The 10914-nt window shown below is 35.4% G+C and overlaps 1 non-coding gene across 1 annotated transcript; it reads right to left on the bottom strand.

Moving 5' to 3' along the window:
- Window positions 1-7081: 7081 nt before the first annotated feature.
- Window positions 7082-7188, bottom strand: LOC139879015 (small nucleolar RNA R71). Its single transcript, XR_011769871.1, has one exon. It is a non-coding gene; the product is annotated as a small nucleolar RNA R71 (small nucleolar RNA).
- Window positions 7189-10914: the final 3726 nt, after the last annotated feature.

Below are 10914 nucleotides of genomic sequence, written 5' to 3'. Positions count from 1 at the left end.
ACGTTTAATCAATGACTCGGCTAAACCATTTTGTGTATGCACATGAGCAACAGAATGTTCAACAACAATTCCTATAGACATGCAATAGTCATTAAATGCTTGAGATGTAAATTCACCAGCATTATCAAGTCTCACCCTTTTAATGGTGTAATCAGGAAAATGAGCTCTCAATTTAATAATTTGGGCAAGAAATTTTGCAAATGCCACATTACGGCTTGATAACAGACAAACATGAGACCATCTGCTAGATGCGTCTATTAGAACCATGAAATATCTAAATGGTCCACATGGTGGATGAATTGGTCCACATATATCACCTTGAATTCTTTCAAGAAACATTGGTGATTCTTTCTCAACCTTAAGTGGTGAGGGTCTAGTTATCAATTTTCCAAGAGAGCAAGATGTACATGGAACCATTGTATCATGATGGATTTTTCTATCCTTTAGTGGATGTCCATGAGTACATTCAATAATCATTTTCATCATTGTTGATCCTGGATGGCCTAATCTGTTATGCCATAAACTAAATACACCAGGATCAATATATTTTTCGTTAACTACCATATGTATTTCTGGTACATTTATATGTGTATAATGTAATCCAGAACTAAGTCTTGGCAGTTTTTCAACCACATGACTCTTGTCAGTGATACTTAAATATTTCTCATTTTCTGTTGTCACTGACTGATAATCATACCCGTTAAGGTATATGTCGGAGAAACTCAATAAATTTCTGCTTGACTTGGGAGAAAATAAGGCATCATTTATTAAAAATTTTGTACCATTTGGTAGTATGAAATTTGCCTTTCCTATCCCTTTTATCAAGTTAGCAGGTCCTGATATTGTATGTATAGTTCCTTCCGTTGGTTTTAGATCAATAAAATATTTCTCGGATTTAAGTATAGTGTGTGTAGTTCCACTGTCTGCTATACAGAGATCTCCACCACTTGATTGATGTTGTATTCCAGCAAAATTCATATTGAACTTCATATATAAGAAATAAATAGTGAGTACATTAATATTACACAATATTTTAAACGCAAATAGATAGTACTGAAACATTTAGCAAACATAATGACAAAGACAGACGATATTAAATCGTTTATTTTTCAAAAGACACACAACTTAAACATTCAAGAAATCTTCATATAAATCAGATGGTTTCTCAGTGACTGTTGGATCAATATTATCCACAAAATTTACTTCCTTTTCTTTACCTTTCAGCGAATCCTGATACATCTTAACAAGATGTTTAGATGTTCGGCAAGTATTAGCCCAGTGGCCCATTCTACCACATCTGTAGCAAGATTCTTCAGAATTTTTAGAAGAATTTTCTTCAACATCTTGTTTAATGGGCTTGTTTTGTGGTTGATATTTATATTTTCGTGGATTACTATTTCTTTGACCACCACGGCCACGACCACGACCACGTCCACGCCCATTACCATTACCATAAGGATGGTTTCTACCATAGTTATGGCTTTTGGCATGATGATGGTGATGGTTATTATAACCACGACCTTGCCCGCGTCCTTGTCCCTGTTTATAATTATTTGCAGTATTTGCTTCAGGGATTGCAAGTGTACCAGTAGGACGGGATTGCTGATTTTTCATTAATAGCTCATCATTTTGCTCTGCAACTAAGAGATATGAATTAAGTTCAAGATATGTTTTGAACTTTAGCATTCTCAAATTTCTTTGCACTGTGATGTTTGCAGCATTCATTGTGGAGAAAGTTTTCTCCATCATGTCTGCATCACTAATTTCATGTCCACAGAATTTAAGTTGTGAACATGTATTATACAGAGCTGAGCTGTATTCATTTACTTTCTTAAAGTCTTGGAACCTTAATGTTCTCCATTGTTCCATTGCAGCTGGAAGTAAAATTTCTCTTTGATTATTGAATCTGCTTTTGAGACCTTCCCATAAAACATGGGGATCTTCTACAGTCACATAATTATTTTGTAAGCATTCATCAATATGTTGATGAATAAAGCAACATGCCGTAGCTTGTTCTTTTTCAGAACAAGTGTTGTTTTCATTTATGGTTTCAAGAATGCCCATTGATTTAAGATGCATTTTTACTTTTATAACCCATGGCATGTAGTTGTTTCCAGTTGATTCTAAAGGAGTAAATTTAAGCTTTTCCAGATTCGACATTTTCTATTATCAAAAATTAAAACAAACATCATGATAAATTAGAGTCAATTTATATTCATAAGTATATAAACATTAAACATAAATTTAATATAACATAAATGATAAGTAGGTGACAGTGTCGACCATGTGTAAGTAATCATAAATAAATGTTATATAACAAAAATATAAATATTAGTAAACATAAATGAAAATTTGGCGACAGTGTCGACCATATATTTTTTCAGGTGGTATAACCGACCTATATCATTCTGGTGGTATAACCGACCATATATCATTTTGGTGGTATAACCGACCATATATCATTTTGGTGGTATAACCGACCATATATCATTTTGGTGGCAGAGCCAACCATATTTAGTATTAAGATTATCGTGCTGATAACGTGTTATAATTCAGTAGGCTTATAACTACCTTTAGTGGTTTGATTCTTGATGTTATAATTCAGTAGGCTTATAACTACCTTTAGTGATTTGATTCTTGATTTAGAATACTAATAATGAAGTGTAAGAACAAAGATGATAATGGAGAGAAAGAAAGAAACACTTTGTAAGTGTGAGAAATGGTGCAAGTTTAATGCTTGCATTCATGAGTATTTATAGCATAAAATCTCAATATAAAAATACATACTTTGTGTACCAAAATTGACTATATGTATACACCAAAATTGACTATCCATATCTATATTATTATTATTATTATAACAGGTTTTAGGATATACATAGTTGGCAAAAAGTATATATATGTAAGTTTTGAGGAGATGGCCCCATTAGCCTAAACTTGATTGAGCCCAAGTTTTAAGAACACTGATTTATAAGCATCAGTCCGACCTAATGAGGCTAGACCCATAGAGTTAACCACTTATGTTATAAAAAATTAATTAAATTACACTTTGAAAAATAGATATCTAAAATATATACTTTCTTACAACATTTGAATTTACACCATTCGTTTTCATTGGTTCTCAACACTCTTGTCACCGAGAATAATTTTGTGATGACCGATTTGATATCATTTGCGTTGGTTCGCTTATATTCAAGGTTGAACTCGTGTTGCGAGAACCAAGTGTTGTTCGCACCGAGCATGGAGTTTGAAGATTAACTCGAGGGTGGCCGAGTTAATCTCACATACACACACACACACACACACACACACACACACACACATATATATATATATATATATATATATATATATATATATAAAGAATTCATATAGTTTAAATCATTAAAATAATAACAAAGTACTACAACTCCGACCTTAAAGTTCTTAAACTCATCAATTACAAACTCCGAATCAAGCATTTGTGCAATTTCTATTTCGATGTAAACTACCAAGTTAGATGAAAGAAACCCATATGACATCTTATTACGAAGTCGATTTTTGCATATCGTCATTGATGCCCTCTGGTTGTAGCATTGGAAACTGAAAGTGTCAAAATTAGTCGCGATAAACTTTTAATCAAGCTACATGCCTCACTCTTTTTACTTTTTATAAGAATCCTCCGTAAACTCACGAATAGTAAAAAAATCAGATAGTTGTTGATTACTTGACTTCTCAATATTGCACAAATCTAATTCATACTAACCAAATGAAGTTATATAAAAACAAATTTTAATTAATCATTATACAATTCATTCTTGTAGTTTAATTAATCATTCAACAAAACGTAATATAAAGAACAATTACAACAAAAGAATGAAACGAACAACATTTTGTATTAGTTATAAGTACAACAAATTGTATAATAATATATGCTAAGTAAATTAATTTACTTCTGGGGTTTGAATTTGATCTCCTGCCATTTAAATTTCCTTGATTACTAATAAGAAAAGTATGTTGTATTCTTGAGTTTTAATAAAAGAACTCTGTACAAGAAGATAGTGAAACAAAAACTCAAGTTTTAAAACCCTTTGAGGCTGTGAGTCGGCTAGCTAAAGTGGAATGGCCCATTGTATACTTTTTTCATATTAAGCCCACAAAAACTAGAAAATGGCTATATACGAAATTGTTTTGTGGGATGGCCGGGGCCCTCCCTGCCCCAAATATCCCCCGTCCCCTGTCGCAACAAAATTTGGGCGAACCATATGAAGGATTCACTTGTCCACACGAAATGGTAGGCGAACCATCAACACGAGAAGGATTCTCAACAATTCACACATGTTCACACGCTAACTCAACAATTTTCACTTTAGATAAATAAGAACACTTAAAAGTTGTACAAAACGCGAACTACTCACACCTAAACATTATAATAGCGCGAACGAGTAAGTGCTACCATTTTAACAAGAGTTCGCCTAATAATATGATAATTTTTTTCTTTATGGCGGGAGATCCAATACCGCTGTCTGATCATTCAAAATCTCACTGATCGGACATGGCCCAATAAACCACGGCGCAAGCTTCTCACGTTCACCAAATCTGATAACCCCTTTCCACGGTGAAACTTTTAAATATTCACGATCACCCACACTAAAGGTTACCGGACATCTACGCGGATCAGTGATATCGCTCCAATTATACATGTTTTATCTCGCGATATCTCCCTCACTTTGTTCGGTTTTTGATGATCTTGGAGCATATTTGGTAAGCTTATGAGCTAAATGGCAATTAGGGGGCTAAGGACTTGATTTGGTATAAAATTAACCAAATTTTGATTAAAAGTGGCTAAGGAAATGGCAAGTGCAGAATTCAGCATCAAAAGCGCCGCTCCTCAACTAAGAGCGCCGCTCCTGTGAAGCAAAAGCGCTGCACCTACCTCAAAAGTGACGTTCTTATGTACGTTTTGGCTCCACTTTCCACCAGTGGTCAGAAGCGCCGTTCCTACAGCCAAAAGCGCCGCTCCTATCCAGCCTAAAGCGACTCTCCTTAATCAAAAACGCCGCTCCTCATTTAAGCCAAAAGCGCCGCTCCTGCATCAAAAGCGGCACTCTTGTCGCTGATTCAGCCCAGATTTTTAGCACTATAAAAGGAACAAGATTATGTCATTTTTCATGTGTGTCTTTAGAGAGCAGCAATTCTAAGTCCGATTTTCACCTACAAAACCCTAATTTCATTATCCATTGGTGTTTGAAGGTGGATTGAAGGAAGCTAGCTCAAGATTCATCATAGATTAGCTCTAGATCTTCATCATCTTTGAATTTGGGTTGTAATCTTCACCTTTCTTCATATATTTTGAATTAATTACTTGTAATAACTCTAAGATGATGTTTGTTTATGTTTCAATGCTTATTATTAGTGTAATCTTAGCCATGATTGGCTAAATCTCCTGTGTTTGCTTATCTATGAATTTCTAATGCATGTGTTTGCCCCAAAAATCAATTGGATAATGTTGTTCGAGTGAATTACATGATCAAGTGTTATTGTGTTAGCTAAATATCCATTGCTATGCATTTGTTTTAGGCTTTACTTTGATAACATAGATTGAGTAGCTCTCTTAGTGATTTGAGAAGTGAATCAATTTGTGCTTCAACACCTTGAGTGATCTAGACAACTAGCTTAAGAATTTTAAGTGATTTTGTTCTTGGTCTAGGTTGGTTTTCAATTGGCCTTTAGTTAACATAGTAGTGCCGATTATCTTAAGTGATTTCGATAGTTGGGGGTTCTAAGTGATTTCAACCCAAGCATAATCTCAATAACCAATCATGCTTAACTTGATCTTAGAATACAATGCTTATGTGAATTCGCGAAGTGTTATTTGATTAAGGGTTGGTAGTAATGTTAAACATTTAGTAGTTCAACAACTAGTGTGATAGCAATTTGGGTAAAACGTGGCAATCCAAGCATAAAGAGGATTAGATAAGTGAACCCTAATTAGTTAATTGAATTAAGTTCTTAATATTTCGTTACTTGTTACTTGTTACTAGTTTAATTGTTAAGTTTAGTTTGTTTAATTGTGCAAGTTTGAGTTGTTAATCAAAGTCAATCAAAACCCCCCAATTAAACAAACTCTAGGACAATTGATAGTTTTTAATATTCGGCTTACACCACTCTCTTGGGACGAACTTGATAAGAATACTTACATTGAAGTGCTATAATAACCGGGTTCTAAGTGCTCGTTAGTTGTGTGTGCTTATTTGTAGTGTTTGAATCATATATAAATTTTGAGGGTAAGATGTATATGACGCACATCATCATATACTTTCTTGGTGCCGCTGCCGGGGAGCGGTTAGCTTAGTTGGATATTTGGTTTAAACTTTTGATTATTCGATCCTTTCGTAAGGGTTTACCCTTACGAAAGTTACTTTTCGTGTTTTATATATTATTTTTGTTCAGAAAACCGCTTGTGTTTGTGTTGTGATTGAAGGATAGGTGCCTTTGGTGTATGAAAACAAGATCCCACAAGGATCAAGAGTTCACACATCCATTCTCCGATCTGGAAAAACACGTGCACGGGGTTTACAAACGTAGAGAATAACGGGTATTAAGGAAAAATTTTAAGGTTTTGCCATTTTGTTTAGAAGACATGGATCCAAACGGTCAACCGATTCTCAATGAAGAGGGTAATCCAATCAACCAAGGTCCACCGATTGATCAAGAGTTATTGAATGATCGAAACGATACGCCGATGTGGAACGCTAGATTGGTGGCACCAACAATGATAGCACCGGCTATTACAAAACCACTAACTGGAGCAGATAATTGGAAGATTGAGGGTAACTTCTTCACAATGATCAAAGATACGTTCTTCCATGGGTTAATAGAAGAAAATCCGTTCGAACACATCCAACACTTTATTGATCTTTGTGATATGTACAAAAACAAGGATGTCACCGATGACGCTTTTAAGTTAAGGGCATTTCCATTTACACTTCAAGGAGAAGTAAAAGTTTGGTTAAGGAGCTTGCCATCCGATTCCATAAGATCTTTTCAAGATTTAACCAATGAGTTTATCAATCACTTCTTCCCACCATCAAAAGTAGAATGACTTCGAATGGAGATTAATGGGTTCACCCAACGGGGTGATGAGACTTTGTATAATGCATGGGTACGATTCAAGAAAATGCTAAGAGCTTGCCCACCGCACAGTTTGACGAAGGAGTACATCAATACATATTACCGGGGCACTAATGCTTTGACTAAGCAATATCTTGATTCTTCATCCGGTGGGGTATTCATGTATAAATCACCAAATGCGGCCAAAATTGTGTTAGAAGACACCTCGGTTAACACATACGAATGGGCCGTTCACCATGAGATTTGACAAAGAAAAGTGTTGCACAAGTTGAGAGTGATAATGGGCAAGTGACACTTGCAAGCTTGAACAATCAATTTCAAATGTATGGGAAAGAATTGAAGAAGCTTCAACAATCGGTAGTAGCAATGCAAGTAGGTTGTCAACGATGCGAGGGTCCACATCTCACCAAGAATTGCCCCAAATTACTCAATGCAACCATGTCGATCTAGATGACATTCCCATGAATTCGGATGCTCATGTAAATTACGTGAATAATCAAAACTATCAACGGGGAGGAACATCAAACCAAGACTACTATAACCCTAATCAAAAGAAAGTTTCATTCAACAACAAACCAATACACCACCCGGATTCGCAAACCAAAATCAAAACCGAAATCAAAGTTACAACAACAACTATAACCAAAACCGAAACAACAACTTTCAAAACCAAAACCAACAACCTTACAACAACCAACCTTATAACAACCAATCCAATTCAAATTATCAAAACAACCAAGGTTATAGTCAAACACAAAATAACCAAGGTTACAATCAACAACCTTAACAAAATACCTAACAATCTCAACCTTCGAAAAGTTTGGAGGAAATGATGCAAACATATATAAAAAGGTAGAATCGACCGAAGCATTATTATTGAAAGAGAACGAGCTCTTGAAGCAACAAATACGAAACAAACAAACATCGTTTCAAAACCTTGAAAGTACCGTTGGAAGGCTTTCCAATCAAGTTGCCGAAAGACCACAATGAACTTTACCTTCAAACGCTCAAATTAACCCAAACAACAACTACAACAATAACCGAAACAACCAAAACCTTAACAACAAAACAAAAACAACACAAGAACCATCCCTATTGAAAACGTCAAAAAAATTGAATTTGTCAATGCCATTTCAACAAAAAGCAGTTTAACTTATGAGGAACCACAAATCCCAACAACCCCAAACCAAACACCAAATCCTACTACACCTACTTCGCAAACCATTGAGCATGAGTCAAGTATTAATGGGGATTCGCAAGAAGCAAGGGTTGAAAAGGATGTACCACGAAGGGTTAAGGGTAAAAAGGATGAAGAAGCACCTTTGAGGAAGTACATGGATCCGATTCCATATCCGCAAGCTTTGAGGAAGGAAAAAGTTGAAACTCAACGAAGGGACTTCATGGAAATGATGAAACAAGTTCATGACAACATGCCACTCATCCAAGTGCTTAAGGGCATGCCTAATAATGGGAAGTTCATTAAAAATATTTTATCTTCAAAAGGAAAATATGAGGAGGTGTCGGCTACATTTCTCGTAGAGGAATGTTCGGCTATCTTTCAAAAGCAAAAGATGCCTCCCAAATCGGGTGATTCTGGTCGGTTTGTAATCCCATGTAATATGGGCGGGTCGGAGGTGTATGATGTGCTTGTTGACTTGGGGGCTAGTGTAAATCTTATGCCCTATTCAATTTATAAAAGGTTAAATCTTGGGGAACTAAAACTGACCCGGATGGTATTAAAAATGGGGAACCAAACATTTGACACACCAATCGGCGTAGCCGAAGACCTTGTGGTCAAAGTTGGTAATATAACTTTTCCGGCAAATTTAGTGATCCTCGAAATGAATGAGGATGACAAAGTCCCAATAATTTTGGGACGAACTTTTCTAAAAACCGCCGATACAATTGTTTATGTGCAACAAAATAAATTAAGTATCGGGGTGAATGACAAAAGACTTGATTTTTATGTGCGTGAAGTTGATAAGAAACTAAATTTGTCAAATGTTAACTCTTTGTGTCAAATCAAGGTCATAGATTCGTGTGAAGAAAAGGATTTAAAAGCTTTGTTGGTGATTGACACTTCGGATGTTGACCAATTTGATAAAATTGAGGATTTTGATTTTGAAAAAGAGTTTGAAATGTTTATGAAATCTTGTGATGAAAATGATTTTGAAAATGTTTGTAAAGATGTTGTTGATGAGATACTTTGTGAAAATGTCTTAAGTAACCCCAAAATGGTCAAGGAAGTAAATGTGAACCTAAATGTAGGGGGGGGGGGATGTTTTTGGTAAAAAGGTCATTTTGAACCCAATTGTGGAAAGTGTTGTTGGGAAGGTGCTTAAACCCACCCAAGTTCTTAAAAAGGATGATAATTGTGTTTTTGACAAAGTTAAAAGGAAGTCATTGCAAAAACCGGTTTTAAAAAAAAATTCAATATCGATAATTACTATTTGAAGCACAAAAGGTTCAAACCGGGTGACAAGTCTTGTTATTTGATATTGATTTCAAAAAGTCACCCGGACGGTCTAAATCAAGATGGCATGGGCCGTTTGTTGTTAAAAACATACTTGAAAAAGGATTTGTTGAGTTAATTGGAAAGGGAAACCATTTTAAGGTTCATGGGGATCGTTTGAAACTCTTCAACGATGAAGTTAAGTCAACCGACCTTGAAAACATCGCCTTTAAACCCCCATGACCACCTTTGTGCTTCAAACGGGTCAAATGATAGACCCGTGACACAAAAACATCACAAAACTTGTATATAAATCATTCATGTAGGATTGCATTTATCTTAGAATTGTATGATTGTTCTTTTGTTAGTTACATTACATGTAGTTGCGTTTCATGCATATGGGTAAACTGGAAAATACCAAAAATAGTCTATGAATGGGTCAAATTGAACTTTAAAATGCAAAAACTACATTCAGGTATGAAAGCGGCGCTTTTAACCTAGAAACGGCGCTTTTTTATCTTCAAAAGCGGCGCTCCTCTTTCTTAAAGCGACGCTTTATCCTGTGATTTTGGACCAAAAATGGACAGTGGTCAAGAGCGACGCTTTTATTCTTCAAAAGCGGCGCTTTTGTTCTTAAAAAACGGCGCTTTTGTTTTAAAAGCAGCGCTCCTGGACCTGTGTAATTAAATCTTCTGCACGACCCAAACACTTTAAGTTTGTGAAGCTTTTGCTATGGAATTAAATGTAGAGGGAGCATCTTGCCCCATCAATGTTTGAATGCAGGATATTTGATTTGTGCTAATATCATGAAGCCATCTTTGTGTCTGTTGTTTGCTAAATTATTTTCAGGGAAGTGGAAAAGGAAAATGCCTTGCAAAGCCAACCAATGTTCATGAATGGTTGCAAGTAAATTTGTGTGATGCTAATGTTCATCATGATTTGTGAAACAATTTTAATAATTTAGCATGTAACCTAACTTAATTTGAGAATTGTCTTGTGGAATCTTGGAATTATCGATTTGGTGTGAGGTAGTATGCTTCTATTGCTACTCTCACACATGATCACCATTATGCTTGTAATAATTTGACAATTGTTTGTGGATGCATTTATGTATGCTTGTGGTATTTTGCTTGTTGTGGATCTTAGTGGCAGGATACACTTTTTGATGATTGATCCAAGCCTGGCATTAAGTTCAGGCGTCAAGCTCATCGACTTGCATTCTTTGGTGATTAATTTTTACGAATGGTGACAACAAAGATCGTTTGATCGAATTCGGTTTTTACTTTCTTTTCTCTTATCTATCCTACTTTCAAAATGCCCCTCATTTTTACTTATTCTATCATTTCAAT

This window comes from Rutidosis leptorrhynchoides, chromosome 11 (genome assembly GCF_046630445.1).
Source record: "Rutidosis leptorrhynchoides isolate AG116_Rl617_1_P2 chromosome 11, CSIRO_AGI_Rlap_v1, whole genome shotgun sequence".
Classification (NCBI taxonomy): domain Eukaryota; kingdom Viridiplantae; phylum Streptophyta; class Magnoliopsida; order Asterales; family Asteraceae; genus Rutidosis; species Rutidosis leptorrhynchoides.
The sequence above is the reverse complement of the archived record's forward strand: the minus strand, read 5'-3'. Positions and strand labels throughout refer to the sequence as shown.